Consider the following 16,212-nt stretch of genomic DNA (forward strand, 5'->3'; position numbering starts at 1 on the left):
GCTCTTTGTGATGTCACGGCTAGACATGGCCCAATCAGGGCGAGGCATAGCCTGCTGGGGCTGTCTTACCTTTGGCCTCCAAGACCTTTTCTACTCTAATTAAAAGAATGAGGACAAACTCTAGCAGCTTCTTTGCTTCCATGGGCTATGAAAACTAACCTTTTAGAAATTAAAATGTATAGGGAGCTCCAATGGCTTTTTCAATTTAACTGTAAAAATAACATGTAAGTTTTGGCTTTTAAAGACCTCATCAGAGGGAGGACTTCCGGGAAGATGGTGACGGAGAAAAACAGGACTTAAGAACCCCGCTAACAACCAATCTCTATTACCACAAAATCAGCGCCTTTCATAGCCAGAAAACACCATCAGCAGAGAAAAAACGAATGTAAATACAAGGGACAGAGAAAAAGAGGGCTGGAAAAATGAGACACCAGGAAGAAGCCAGACCGCAGTGCTGCAGCCCGGAGCCATGGCACGGGCACCATCTTCTCTTGCAGCACCAGGCCCCAGAGAGGAGGGGAACTCAGAACAGAGCTTAGAGCCAACAGACAGCCTGGCCTCACGGCCGAGGACACAGCAGCAGCACCATACTGCCGACGGCAGCAGCCAGCTCACCAGACGGCACCAGACTATTGCACTCAACAGCCCACCAGGCTCCAAAAAGGAGCGGCAGACAGACATCCCTTATTCATTTCCAACCCCATCCCAGTGTCCCTCATCCTGCTGCCATCCCCACCTGTGTCTCCTAACCAACCCCAACCACAACCCCATCTCCATGTCCCTCACAACATCACCATCACCGACCGTGTCTCTTAAGCATCACAACCCCCATCTCAGTATCCCTCATGCCAACACCATCTCCACAGGTGTCTCTCAACCACCCTAAACCCCATGTTCCTCACAACATCTCTATCACCACCAGTGTCTCTTAACAACCCCCAACCCCATCCAATCGCCCCTCACCCCTCACCATCACCACAGGTGGTACTTAACCATCCCCAACCCCAGTTCCATGTCCCTCATCCCATCTCCATCCCCAACCATGTCCCTTAATCATCTCTAACCTCATTGCTATGTCCCTCATCCCATCTCAATTCCCACTTGTGTCCCTTAACCATCCACAAACACATCCTCATTTCCATATCCCTCATCCCATTGCCATCCCCACTTGTGTCACTTTATCCATCCCCAATCCCATCCCCATCCCCACCCATGTCTCACTTCCAATCCATCCCCATGGCCCTCACAACATCTTCATCCCCATCCATGCTTCACTTAGCAATCCTCATCCACACCCCAGGTATCCCTCAAAGCATCTCTATCCCAGCCCTTTGTCCCCTAACCCACTTTTACTCACATACTCACATCCTATATCCCACCCCATCCCTCTGCTGCTCAGCCCTCCCCATCCCAATGTCCTCCCACAACCCTATCCCCTAACCTAGATCTGTTACCCCACTCCTAGGTCTCTATCCTCATCCCTATGTTCCTCATCACAACTCCACGCCCATTCCTGCAACACTTAGCCAGCCCATCCATCTCTCTACCTGTATCCCTCACCCCATGTCTATTCCCTAATGACTTACCATCCTCATGTCCTTGTCCAATTCCATTCCAATCCCTGTGTCACTTGGCCCATCTTCATCCCAACCTGTGGCTCTTCTCCCATCTACACCCCACCCCATCCCCACTGTTTACCCCATCCCGTGTTCCTTACTCCATCGCCATCCCCATCACCATGTGTCCCTAACCCCATCCTCATCTCTACTATCCCTTACCATACCTCCATCTCAGTGTCCCTTACCAAATCTCCATCCCACTGTCCCTCACCCCATCCCCACCCCTGCACTGCTCAATAACAACCCTGTTTGGGCCCTCACTCTGTCTCTGTGCCTGCAGCATGCCTCTGCAGGTACCTGAAAATATCCATACACAATGAGCACAAGACTCACATTTAGACGTCCTGGGTCTGCTACTTCTCAACATCTGAGGAGGACGACAGCCTCCACTTCCACTTCTAACAGAGGCCACAGAGCCCAAGCAATAGTGTCCTGGCAGGCCCTGTGCTGGGACCCCTCCTCAGGGCTAGGTGAGGCAGCAGGGCCGGATGAGCCCTGGGGACAATGTTGCAGGGACGTTCTATCTCTAAGCCATACTTCCAGTCTCGTTTTATATTTTCTTTGGAGACAGGGTCTCACTAAGTCGCAGAGGGCCTGAGTTGCTGAGGCTGGCTGTGAACCTGCAATCCTCCTGTCTCTGCCTCCCAGGTGCTGGAATAACAGACATGCACCTGGATAGATTATATATATATTTTTTTTAATTACTCACTGTGATTAAAGAAGGTGCATATGACAAAGGAACACTGCAACTCTAACAAGTGGTGTGTTAGAAAAGAGAGGTCCTTGAAGAGGGAACTACTTTGGGAAGCATGTGCTTGCCTTGCAGAGCAAGATCTGGAGCCCCCAGGTGTGGGGAACCCCGCCTAGGACAATGAGAAATCAGGGTGTGGGCAGCTGCTGGCTGAGCTGAGCCAAGCTGACGCTCAGTTCTACTACAGGGTGGTGCTGGCCACTCAGTTCCCAGGGAGACCCTGGATGGCCTCCTCCCCCCAGCCAGCAAGCAGTGGGACCCATCCTGCCAACTGTGGGGGTGTCTGAGTCCCCTCTCCCATGCCTGGTAGCCCCTGTGTCCATCCTCACAAGGCAGGGGCCTCTTGTTCTACAATCAGGAAAGCCCAGGGAGATCAGGGGACCATCGGAGCCAGAGACGAGGTGAGGCCTGGGCCCAGGGCATCCTCCTGACCTAGCACACGGCTTGGACTTCATGGAAGGCCCTTGGTGACTGGCTCCTGACTCTACCTGCAGCTCCAGGTGCAGCCTGTGCCTCTAGAGGCCAGGCCGTCTCTAGACCTCAGGACCTGGGAGGACCCCGAGCCCAGGAACCCTCATGCCCTCCCTTCTGTGTGCACAAGACACAGCTGCCTTCTACCTTAGGATTTAAAATGCCCCCTGCATTCAATCCCTATACTGCAAAAGAAAAAACAATGACTGGTTTGAGAAGGAATGTAGCACTTCACTTGCACTGTGATACTATAAAAATTTGTGTTTATGTCACTACCGCCAGGAACCACACTGTGATGTGAGAGTACAATGCATAAAGCATGTAAAAAATTAAGAACCAGTAAAACAATATCTCCAACTCTTATCAAGGAAAGTCTGGTTGTGAACCACTTGAGCAGAGGGGCCCTGCAGACGCCACCGGGGCGTCTCACACATCGATCCCAGCACTGTTAATAATGTACAAGTGTGGCCAGGCGTGGTGGCGCACGCTTTTAATCCCCGCGCTTGGGAGGCAGAGACAGGAGAATCACGCAGGTTCGATCATAAGAGACCCTGTTTCAAAAATATAAAAAAATAGGTCTGGGAGTGGAGCCCGGAGGTAGCAGGGCTTCCAGGAATCCCAGGACCACCAAAAAAAAAAAAAAAAAAAATGTACAAGTGCCCGCGAACTGGGGATCCCGCCAGTATCCCATCTCCTACCTTTACTGTACTTCAGACTGGCCCCTACTTATGTGGAATAGAAGAATTAAATAGAAAGACAGTACCGAACAGTAAAATATAACTTTAATATAAGAACTGGGTGCTAACCTACCCAACTTTTATTCCCAAACTAGTTCTCTTTCCCAGGCCTGTCTCTCCAAAATTCCTGAGAAATTTCTAGATCCTCAAGTTAATTGAAAGAAATTTCTAGATCCTCAAGTTAATTGAAAGAATCTAAAATTGTTCTGCACATTGTTTACAAGATATCTTGAGAAACCTATACTTAAGGGGACTCTACAGCTTATCTATTGATCAAATCATGGAGACATCGCTTAGCCTGAGGATCCTAAGAATGACCAAGCCCGAAGGACCACCAAGAAACTGCCTCAAAACTACCAGCCCGAGGTTCATCCTCACATAGGTCCTCTTACCCACCCCTCATAAAGCCCCCATAACACAAGAGCCCCCAGCCCCAAAGGCATCTCGCCTCAAAAGGCCTGCATTTTACCTTGAACGTGTATCTCCTACTTTCCAAAATCAGCCTCTGAGCATGTCTCAGATTAGCACATTCTTTTCCACCACATAAGCCAAGGACCCTGTCCATTCTGAGTTAAGATCAACCCTTCGCTCATGACTCTACCATCTACCCCCTTCCTGCCCCATCTTTGCAAAGCAGTGATTGATTTCTCCCACTCAGACACACTGTGAACTCAGGTCACTCCGCAGGCTTGCTCACCCCATTGATACCTGCACATTGTGATTTAATAAACCTTGCTGTGGCCAGACACCTGTGATTAATAAAATGTTTCATAGATGATTCTGATACATAATTCCAACTGGAGCACCTTTCTGTAAAAGCTCAGCAAGATATAAGATGCGCATGATGGAATATTTTCGTGTTCCTGAGGGTGGACTGGGGATACTTTTTATTTGAAAATAGAGTATTTTTAAGAAATTGGGCCTAATTGAAGAAGGAGATTGTTTCATGATCTGCCTTCCGTGTGTCAATTCCTATTATTCATAAGTATTGTAACAAAAACTGTATTGCTAAAAAAAATGTGGGCACTCCTCTAAAACTAATTTCTCCAGAAATCACAGCAGAACCAATTTTGATAAGGAACATTTTTACACTGAACTAACACTGCTCATCCAGGCACAAATGTGCCAAAAAACAGGTTTACAAATAACTTAAGAAGCTGCTTCATAATACCCTACTTCTCATTAAGGCATGTGATTCGGATGGCATCTCTTGGTTTTTTTAATTTTGCGTTCAGGAATTCTATTTCATTACATGAATCACACACTACTGGCCCGGCACCGTGGTCTCCTCCAGAGCTCGCTCTTCACCTGCTCATCTGTCTCCTCTTCCTTAGAGTAGACTGGAAAACCCAGGGGTTTGGATTCTGACTCACTCTGCTTGGGAACTGTGGTGTAGACCTACACTGCCAGAGATGTCGCTCAGAGGTTGGGGGTTCTAGAAACAGACTAATCTGAAACAGCATCTTTTCTCTGGGGTTATATTTTACCTTCAGAAGACAGATTCTGAGGCTATTTTTAAATGTAAAAATGTTGAAGGAAGATTTGTGCAAACCCCCAGATGACAAAAGTAGACATTCTGCCTCTATCAGAATGACATACTGACAGAGCCATATTGCTTTTTTACTGACTTAATTTCTTGGTAATGGGGATTAAAACCAAAGTCTCATTAAGTTGCAGCGGGCCTCACTAAGTAGCTGAATCAGGCTGCAAACCTGTGATTCTCCTGTCTCGGCCTCCCAAGTACTAGGATTACAAGTGAAGGCTACCATGCCCGGCTATCTACTATTAATCCTACAATATTTGTTCTAGTATTATTTTATTTTCAAAATGAAAACTCTATTATTAACTTATATATGTCCCAGGGCTTTTGTTTTGTGTTTTTGTGATTTTACCAGAGGTCGAAAGAAGTTTCATTTATTGAGTAGGGAGAACACAGAATGTCGGAGATCACTGGCAATTCCCCGCAGAGGCAGGGCAGAGGTCTGGAAACAGCAAGGGTTAAAAGAAACCATAAGTGTAAGAACCATACTTATACAAATATTCATATAAAGATACTTCCACAATGAAGGACAGTTGGTAAGATATAATGACCAGGCAAAGGCTATGGAAATCAAACAAAACTGTAGCCCCTCCCATGAGCCACATCCTGAGGAGAATTGCTGCAGATAAATTCCCAGGCTGATCACAGTAAGGAGGCAGACAAGTGTCCCCAGGAGAACAGAGCCCCCCAGCCACCCAGGGGTTAAAGTCCACTCACCAGCAAGATACAGATTCAAATTAAGGATGGAAACTGGGCACCAGACAGGGGGGCTCTCAAGACCCAGTTCTGACCAATCACAAAAGGGAGATGGGAACCACCCAACTCTGACCAATCACAAAGGAGAGATGGGGAACTGCCCAACTCTGACCATTCACAAAAGAGAAATGGGAACCTCCCAACTCTGACTAATCACAAAATAGAGATGGGAACCACCCAGCTCTGACCAATCACCAAGCAGCGATAGGAACCACCCAGCTCTGACCAATCACAAAACAGAGATGGGAACTGCCCAACTCTGAACAATCACAAAGGAGATGTGGGAACCACAAGAAAGAATAAAAGCACACCTGCAGAGGCTGCCCTGCTGAGAGCCCCTCTGCCTTGCAGGACCTATTGTTTCTATTTTCTAGCTTTCCTTGGACAACCAACATCATATTCCTACATCCTCCATTGGTCCTTGGACTTCATTCTTTGGCATCATTAGATAAGAGTCCAGTAAGAGGACTCAGCGTGTATGGCACCCACTTCTCCCTTCCTGGATCTACACCCCCCAGCTGGACTCAGTGCCCAGCCGCCCTCAGAGTGTGCTACCCACGTGGATCTGGGCTCTAGTCCACAGACAGAAGGCTGGCCACAGCGACGCCCCACGCTAGGTCAGGGCAAGCTACACCCTCCACGCCCTCTGCTTCCTGAGGTGTGAGGTGGATGGGCAGGGAAATCACACCGTGATGACACAGGCGCAGGCAGGTGTGATGGGGTCTCTGGACCTCACCTTGCAGGACGCTGTGACGGTCACCCATGTGGGACTTGACGAGAATGAGAAATGCAGTTATTTCACACATGAGGTGATGTGCTTTCTGAACTCATTTGGTGTAGCTATAAAACCACAATCTGAGAGCAAGGTATGGCAAGCACACCTGTCATCCCAGTACTTGGGAGGCCAAGGCAAGAGGATCACATGTTTGCAGCCTGTCTCAGCAACTTAGTGAGAATCTGTTTCAAAATAAAAAATAAATTAAAAAAGAGCAGTAGGGTTAACGGAACTTTTGGAAAGGTAGAATGACTGTAGATTCAATGCCCAGTAACACACACACACACACACACACGCACACACGCACACACACACGCACACACATGCACACACTAACACACATACAAACCCATCTATCCCAATATAGCCATGCTCTTTACCTAGTTTCTAATATTTAACTTTTATCACAAGGCAATGAAATAGATATTATAGCTGATACAGTAGCCTATGCCTGTAACCCCAGAACTTAGGAGGCTGAGACAGGAGGCCAGCCTTAATATCTGGGCTAGACCCTCATGGACTTAGATTCTGTTTCAAAATAAAACATAAAATTGGCTCGGGATGTTGCTCAAAGATAGAATGCACCTTAGTATTCAAGGCCCATTATAAATGAATGAAGGAATGAATGAATAAATAAATAAATAAATAAATAAATGAGAAAGAAAATAAAAAGGAGTAGGTGTTATCCCAACATTATAGCTAAGAATGCAGGGCTCACAGAAGTTATGGAATTATCTTGCCTGATAGTCTGGCTGCAATGAATGGGCAGTGTCTGGCTCCGCGTTCATCTTCTCCCAGGCCAGGGGCTCTCTGCTGAGATGTGCAAGATGCCCTTCCTTCCCTCACTCATGGGCCTACAACAGGGCATGAGTCTAAACGTCATCATTGCAGTCTCTCTCCCCTTCAAGGGAAGGAGGATGCTCCCTCCAAGCACGGGGGTCTCTTTACCAGAGGAGTCGGACAGGACGTGAGGGGTCTTTGCCCCCTGATCAGGAGGGGCAGATCAATGGCCACGGTGCACAGATACCAAGTGCAGAGCAGAGATGAGGAGAGAACAAAAACAAGAAATAATACTGAACCAGCCGAGAGCTAAGCTGGGGTGTTCATCCAGGGGCATCGCACAACAATCCACTGGGATATGTAGAAATATTAGAACTTCCTGGCTATGTTTCTTTATTTGCCCTTTAGTTTCTTATTGTGTGGAGGGTGTTTTTGTTCAGTTGGCTGGTTTTGGGTTTTATTTTTTCATAGTATTAGGGATTGAACCCAGGGGCTACCTTTGATTTACTCCCCAGACCCTTTTTATTATTACTTTTGTTCTCAAATAAGGTCTTGCTAGGCTGGTGAAGATCTCACTAAAGCTGACCTCCCCTTGGGAGTAAAAAGATACACTGCAAAGGCAGGGAGAGAGGAAACCCAGAAGTTTGAGCCTCCAGGGTGGCAGCCTAGGCTCCCTACTTACGACCAATCCCGGTGTGGAGCCCCATGAGTGCCCTGCCTGTGATTGCCCTCTCCGCCCTCCTAGCGCTTGCAGCAGCTGCAAAAACCCAGCACCACTGAGTTCTGCAATCCTGGCATTTCCAGACTGGAGAGACCCAGGGGCTGGAGCCAGCTAGCAGCCAAGCTGGGCATGCGCACTGAGCCACCTGGTGGAGACAGTCTACTGCACCTGCTGGGCTAAGGTGAGGCCCCAGCCTGCACCTCATGCCAGGCCTGGAAGGAGCCTCGTGCCCTGCGCCCTGGCTCAGGCAGGTGGATGCAATTATGAGCCCAGTCCCTGCAGAGATAGCTTGCCCGGGGACAGCCCGAAGCTTTTCTTTGCCAAGCTATTGGGCATCAGGAATCAGGACTTGCCTAGGTACCAAATCCTGGGTTGCCTAGAGAGCTGGGATTTGCCCTAGCCAGCAAATCAAGTATTTTTACTTCAGTACTGGAACTTGCTGGGCCTGGCTTTTTCCTTCACTGTGGAAAAAAATAATAATAATAGTAAAAAGCTTCTTTTAGTGTGGGTTTCCTTGAAACAGAATCTGTCAAATCGTGTTCCTCTGGAATTTTCTATTTATGCTTTGGTTGCTGAAGATGCCCCTCCCACCCATTTAGAATTCTAAGATTCCTTCTAGATTGACTTTTTATCATATTTTAAGAGTTATTCTGCTGGGGTTGGTGGCACACACTTGTAATCTCAGCATTTGGGAGGCTGAGACAGGAGGATCCCAGTTCGTGAACAGCCTCAGCTACTTAGTGAGGCCCTTTGCGACTCAATGAGACCGTTTCAAAATAAAGAATAAAAAATAGGTCGGGGAGTCTAGCTTGAAGGTAAATTCCCCTAGTACTGCAAAATAAATTAATTAACAAAATAAATAATAAATAAATAAAACAGAGGCACGGGTGTGGCTTGAAAATAGAATCCCTTGTGTTCATTGCCCACTACCAAAATAATCCAACAAAATCCGTAGAATAAACAATGGAGAGGACCCTAATGTACACTACGGTCTTTAGTTTATTACAAAGTATCAACTACTCAGTAGCTGGGGCTGTCGGCCAAGCCAGTCCTCCTGCCTCAGCCTCTCAAATGCTGGATTACAAGCTTGAGGCAACACGCCCACATCTATTTTTAAATTTTGAATCAGCTGGAGAAGTAACCTACAGTGGATTCTGCAGAAACTGAGGACCCTCAGGATTAGAGAAATAGAGGGTTGCTTGGAGGAAAGGCCCAGGTGGCGGTGATGGGCGACTGTTGATTCATATCAGTTAGAGAATAAAGGCTCCACCTGTTAGAATATGGTGGTGGTTGTCCTGCTTCGCTTGTGTCTAGTGTTACCAAAAAAAATTTTTTTTTCAGGCATTAAAGGTTTGGTCTCTGTATCAGGCACTATACATAGTAATGTCTTTGTACACAATCTGTTTTTTAAAAAATAAAAACCAAATACCTGTAGTAATATGTGCCATAAAGCAAGAGAACTAAATAAATGGCGTGTGGTAATGTGAAAGAAGAGAGCACATCTGTACAGCTGCGAAGGAGAACAGCGAGGTCATGAAAGCAAGTGGCAGGCACACCAGTGCTATGGCTCAAGAAGCAGAACAGACCCTCGCTGTTTCCAGGTGCTGAAGCTTTAGGCATGGCTTCCACAGGCTTCTCAGGAGGAAATGGACAGTCAACAAGACTGATCAACTGACTTTAGGCCACTGGAGAAGGTGTTATTGCTCTGCATAGTGATTCTTTACTCCCCTAAATTCAGGCACTAGATATCATAATCTTGGTCACTTAAACAAATTTCTCCATGGTGGCACACGCTTGGAATCCCAGCATTTGGGAGGCTGAGACAGGAAGATCCCAGTTTGAGGACAGCCTCAGCTACTTATGCCATTTGCAACTCAGTGAGACCCTGTTTCAAAATAAAGATTAAAAATTAGGGCTGGGGTGTAGTTCAGAGGTAGAATGCCCCTGGATTCCATTCACAGTACAAGTTGTATTTACCTTTCCTTTAAAGCAAGTGAATGCTTCAGTGGGTAAATATCAACACAACAGGAATTAGGAAGTACCTGAAATCAAAATATAGGAATATTTTTTTTGTGTGGGTCTCAGGATGAAACCCAGAGGTATTTGACCTCTGAGCTACACTCCCTGCCCAATTTTTTTTTATTCTTTATTTTGAAATATGGTCTCAACTGAGTTGTGTAGGGCCTCACTAAGTAGCTGAGGCTATCTGCAAACCGCGATCCTCCAGTCTCAGCCTCCCCAATGCTGGGATTACAAGCGTGCGCCCCCATGCCCGGCCCGGTTTTTTTTTTTTTTTTTTTTTTTTTGCAGTACTGGGGATGGAACCCACGGGCATTCTACCTCCAAGTGATACCCCCAGCCCTATTTTTTATTCTTTATTTTGAAACAGGGTCTCACTGAGTTGCAAAGGACCTCACTAAGTAGCTGAGGCTGTCGTTGAGCCACAATCCTCCTGTCTCAAGCTCCCAAAGGCTAGGATTACAAACGTGTGCCACCACACCCAGGTATATGAATACTTTTGAAAAGTATTCTTCTCATGCTGAAGAGTAGGGATAACAGGGAGCCTTCAAAGGCTCTGGGTCATGGAACTGTATATCAAGCCTGTAAATCTAAACACTAAGACATTCTTCTCTTGTGTCCTGGCTCTGGCGTTAGTACTCCCAGCCTCACCTCAGCAACCTGGTTTCCTGTCCCAGCTTCCCTGACTGGCTACATCTGCTTCCTAACCCAGGGCACACCATATTTCTAGTCCCCAGTCTGACATTCAATTCTTGACTCATTTGCTCAATGATGTACTTGGTCTTATCCTCAGCTATTATTTTTACCACAATGGACAAGCATAAAGGACCCATGCACCATCACCATTGAGGGATAGGACTTTTTCTAAGCCTAATGAAACACTTATCTTGGTGCAATGATCACCATCCTGCCTAGGCCAATACCAGACTCTAGAAAAAAAGGGTAATATTGGCACAGTACCATTCCTGTTTAGGGACTTAGGGTAGCGATGCTTGTGGGGAAGCGCCTCGGCATTCAGGTGAGTGGCACACTCCTGTAATCCCAGCACTTGGGAGCTGGAGGCGGGAGGATTGGAGGTTTGAGATTAGCCTCAGCAATTTAAGAGACTCTGTTTCAAAATAAAAAATAAATAGAGCCGGGGATGTAGCTCAAAAGTAGAATGCTCCTGGGTTTGAGCACCAGTACAAAAAAAAAAAAAAAAAAAAAAGCCTAGTAAAGTTGCAGAACAGTGCCAAAGCCTTATAAACTTCAGTAGGGATTTGCCTAAAATGTATTATTTGTTGAGCTATGATTGGATAGTTGCCAATATGTATAAGCCACTATAAAAATAAGACATAGAGCTGGGTTCAGTGGCACATGCCTGTAATCCCAGTACTTGGGAGGCTGAGACAAGTGGATCACAGGTTCAAGGACAGCCACAGCAAGTAGTGAGACTCATCAACCTAGCAAGATCCTGTTTCCAAAAATAAAAATGAGCCGGGCACGGTGGTTCGCACTTTTGATCCCCGTGCTTAGGAGGTGGAGACAGGAGGATTGCGCAGGTTCGAGGCTGGACTCGCTGGCTTAAGAGACCCTGATTCCAAATAAAAAAGCATAATATTGGTATGGGAGTGTAGCCCAGCCCAGAGGCGGAAGGGCTTCCAGGAACCCCAGTACCACAATAATAATAATAATAATAATAATAATAATATAAAAATAAAAATAAAACAGGACTGGGGGTATAGCTCAGAGAATGGCCTCTGGGTTTAATTCCCCGTACCTCACACACACACAGTCACACAGCATGAGTGTGATTATTTATAAATGAAACATTAATAAGATTAAACAGAAATATCAGATGACACCATTCTTAAACTAAATGTATGCTAGCAACCGTGCAGTGACTTATAACCAATATTATTAAAACTATCACTATTTGTGGCACTTACCTTTATTCTGATGAAACTGTTTAACCAGATCTTTTATATCCAGACTTCTTTTCTGGAGAAATAAATACAGGAAATCAAATATTGGTACATAAAACTCCCAACTTAAAATGCTTTTTCAAAGCAGAAAATATGTGATCAAAAGCATTAACAAACCTTCTCTAAATACACGAAGTTCTTTAAAATAAATTGCTGCAAACTGGGTGATGTCTGCTGGTCTGTTTTGGAACTTGGCTCTGCTAAGTCCTTCAAAATGTGTCTCGAGGTCATAGGGTATGTCAAATCTGGGCTTTGAAGGAATCATTTAGGCAGGATAATCGCAACCGTAATGAAGAAAAACAAAGTCTTACACGTAGCATATTAGTTTTTTATTTGAGTTAACTATGGTTTCCAAGAACAAATAAATCTCCTATTAGCTTTAGTTCTAGTTTCCAGGCATTCTAGTAAAATGTGTGTGGTTGTTTTGTGATCATGGAGGTTGAACCCAGGGCTATTCTACCACTGATCTACATACCCAGCACTTTTTTTATTTTTATTTTATTTTTAACAATTTTTTATTGAACATAAATAGTATACATTTAAACTATACTTGGTGCCCTCCCCCCCGCCTCTGTTTTCCCTTCCCCCCTCCCACCAATGGTTGTCCAGGTTAACCACTACATATCTTACTATGTGCCTATGAGTTACCTACACTATTAGAAAAATCCATAGGAAAAGCTCTGCCAAGACTCCCAGAGTGATATTAACAATAAAAACAACCAAGCAAAACCTACTTCTTTAAAACCAAGGGAATATTCTACAAATTAATATTCAAAAAAGATAAATTAGGCCCATGTATCTGTTTCCAAACAATGCTCACACAGGCACTGGTTTTTCTGGATATTTAAAGAGTATTACAAAACAGTGTTGCTATAAGAAAAAGACTTCTTCGATTTTCTAAATATATCCCCAACACACTGCTCATTTTTGAGTACTTTTTTTTTTTTTTTTGCTTTTGCTTTAATTTTAATCTTGCTTCTAACAGGGAGAATAGGTACACGTTATCTGTGGCGTTATGCCACACACCTTTCTCTCACACCTCCCTCGCCTTCTACCCTAATTTCTCCATCTTCCCTTCTCCTGCCTTTCTGGCTGCTAAGTACCAAGGGTATTGCATGGTCTAATCTATAATCCTCAAAGGTGGCAGAGATTGTCAATCCTAAACTGTGTATCAGTGTGTGTGTTTTCTGTCTCATTCTAAAAATATATTTTTGAAAGCTTATAAATACTCAAAGTGGAAATACTGTTCAGTGGTTAAGGGAAAATTTATGATAGGAAAAGCAGGATGAAGTTTCAAGTGAGGTTAGCACCCGAATGCAAGCCATGCATAGGTCCGTCACTTTGATAGAGGTGGGTATCGGATGGTCTTGAGGGACCAAGCAGCATACACAAAATAGGAAGTGAGTAAATTTAGGTTTCCTAAAGCTTTTTTAAAAAAAAATCAGCTTCTTGGGGGAGATCACAGCTCTTCTAGACACTGAGACCCAGGAGAAATATCTCCCATGGGTCCCAGTAAAGAGCAGAACATTTTGACATAATGAACCATGACCTTAACAACACCCCTCAGTACAGAGTAACGGGTTTCATGAAGCTAAGTGGCACGGTTTAGTTGCCAGCATTATACAAGGGACCAACTTGTAATAAAAGGCAATGGATGTGTCAGAAAAAAGCTGAATATTTAAAAGCACATTTCATCTCCTCACAGGTCAGGATAAAATGAATCTGTACAGTCAACGTGAAGCATTTGAGAATATAAGTAAGTATATCCAATCACATAAGAAAAAAACTCCTCAGGAGCTTGGCTAAATTAAATCACCTTTTCAAAAACAGTGCAGCTTTGGCAAGCCTACATGCTAAATGATAAAGGCCAAAGGCAGTGGTAATGTATGATACATGTAACACATTCACATACATGTTTTACACATAACTTTTAGACAGCCTCAGGTGAGGAAGTCGTTTTCAAAGGGTCTACCAGCAGGCAGATGGAGGGACAAAACACTTTCTTTGGGCGTTAGCAGCCCGACCAACTGCGCATATTGGCCCAGGTGCTGCTAGTTCTCACCTTGGGCGGGACACACCCCCACCCTCTTCTGGGAACATGTGGAGACAGAGCACCTCAATTTCCTACAAGGCAGTTCTGTATAAAAGACCCGAGTAACTTGAGAAATATACAAAACAGTCAAAAATACAGATATTGGGCAGGGTGTGGTGGCACATGCCTGTAATCCTAGTACTTGGGAGGCTGTGACAGAAGGACCACAGATTCACAGCCAGCTTCAACAACCCTGCGAGCCTCTGTTTCAAAGCAAAAAATAAAGCCAGGCTTTTCCGGCCTTTCCTTTACATCTGGGGAAGAGGACTGTGAACCGACTTTGGGGCTCCCGACAACTAGGCCAGGAGCAGCAGGCGGACACTGGCCTAGGCCCCGGCGCGGCCCCCAGGGGCTGGCAGAGTTGCTGCCCTGCTGGGGTGGGACGGCCCCTCCCTCTCCGGGAACCCTCTTCCCCAAAACTTGAGACTTGGTTCTTCTCCCTGCCCCAACTGCCTAACTGCCTGTCTCTGGGGCACAGTTGCCCCAACTTCCTCTTTCAGGCACAAAAAATCTTCCTGATTGCCCCTTTGCTGGCTGCTCCAGTAAAAGTTTTGACCTGAGAGCGGCTTTTATAACCCCTTGATGTCAAGGCATGCATCACAATGTCTACACCCCCTCTCAGGAGGCTCCCAGCATCAGGTAAGGAGGCGGGGCCACAGCGGCTCCAGCCAATGGGGAGCCAAGAGGAACAAAGGCCAGAACTGAGAGGTGGGCCTTATGCTATCTAAGGAACTGGTAGTGAGCCATTAACTGACATAACTGACATAAGAGCTGACATAAACTGACATAACTGACATACAGTTGTCTGCATGTATCTGTGAGCTGCAGCCAAATGCAGTGTCCAAAACTGGAATACAGATCCATATAAACATATAGTTTCAAATTATTTAATCCAGCAAATGATTTTACAGACTTTCTGTGTGCCTGATATTATTTTATCTCTGAGAAATAAGTCATGTACAAAGCACACTGTGCTCATCCCACAATCTAGGAACAGGAGAGGAAAGAAGGTATTTAATTTTTTAGAAAGGTGAAGTGCAAATGAATGATCTATTTATGGGATATACACAATGTTATTCTACTTAGCAATTAAGAAGAACAAAATCATGTAATTTGAAGGAAAAAAAATGGATGGACCTGGGGAGCAGCAGCTAAGTGAGATTAGCCAGTCACCAAGAGTAAAGGGGTCATGTGCTTTCTCTCATATGTGGAAGCTAGGGTATAATTGGTATGCAGGAGGCACCAGGGGAGGGCTGGCTGAAATGAGCAGATAGAGACTGGGATTGGTTAGCTGAAAGGACTCAAGAGTCATCCTATCTGAAGTCCTCAGTGTGGCTGGTGTGAAGAATTCAGACCTGTACTTAGATTCTGCCTCCTCTTCTGCTCTTGAGCTCTGGAGTAACTGTGTCAAGGCATGCCCCCTTTCTGGGAGTTAGTTTTGCCATCTGTAAACAAGGAGATTGGTCTAGAGCCAGGGTGGCAGCAGTTTCTGTCACTGTGGTTCTCACACATTTCTGCATACCTTGCCATGATAGGAGAAATTAATAATGGCAACTTTGTTGCTGAACCTAGCCTGATCCTCAGAATCCTACCAAACCTCAAACTTTAGTTGACAAGGCACAATCACTGAGGTCCAGCACTAGAAGTGAAGCATATTTGAGGATTGTGACTAAGACCCCTTCCATCCTTCCTTCCTTCCTTCCTTCCTTCCTTCCTTCCTTCCTTCCTTCATACTGGTAATTGAACCCAGGGGTGTTCTATCTATGAGCCATATCCTCAGCTCTTTTAGTTTCTGTTTTGAAGCAGGGACTTGCTAAGTTGCTGAGGCTGGCTTTGAACCTGTGATCCTTCTGCCTCGGCCTCCCAAGTACTGTGATTACAAGTGTGCACCACCACATATGGCTTTGGACACATTTTATTTCTAAAATTAAGTAACTCTAAGTATTTTAGACTCTTGAAAATAAAGATAATAAGTAAGTAGTGAGGA

This window comes from Muscardinus avellanarius, assembly GCF_963383645.1.
Source record: "Muscardinus avellanarius genome assembly, contig: SCAFFOLD_42, whole genome shotgun sequence".
NCBI classification, from domain to species: Eukaryota; Metazoa; Chordata; class Mammalia; order Rodentia; family Gliridae; genus Muscardinus; species Muscardinus avellanarius.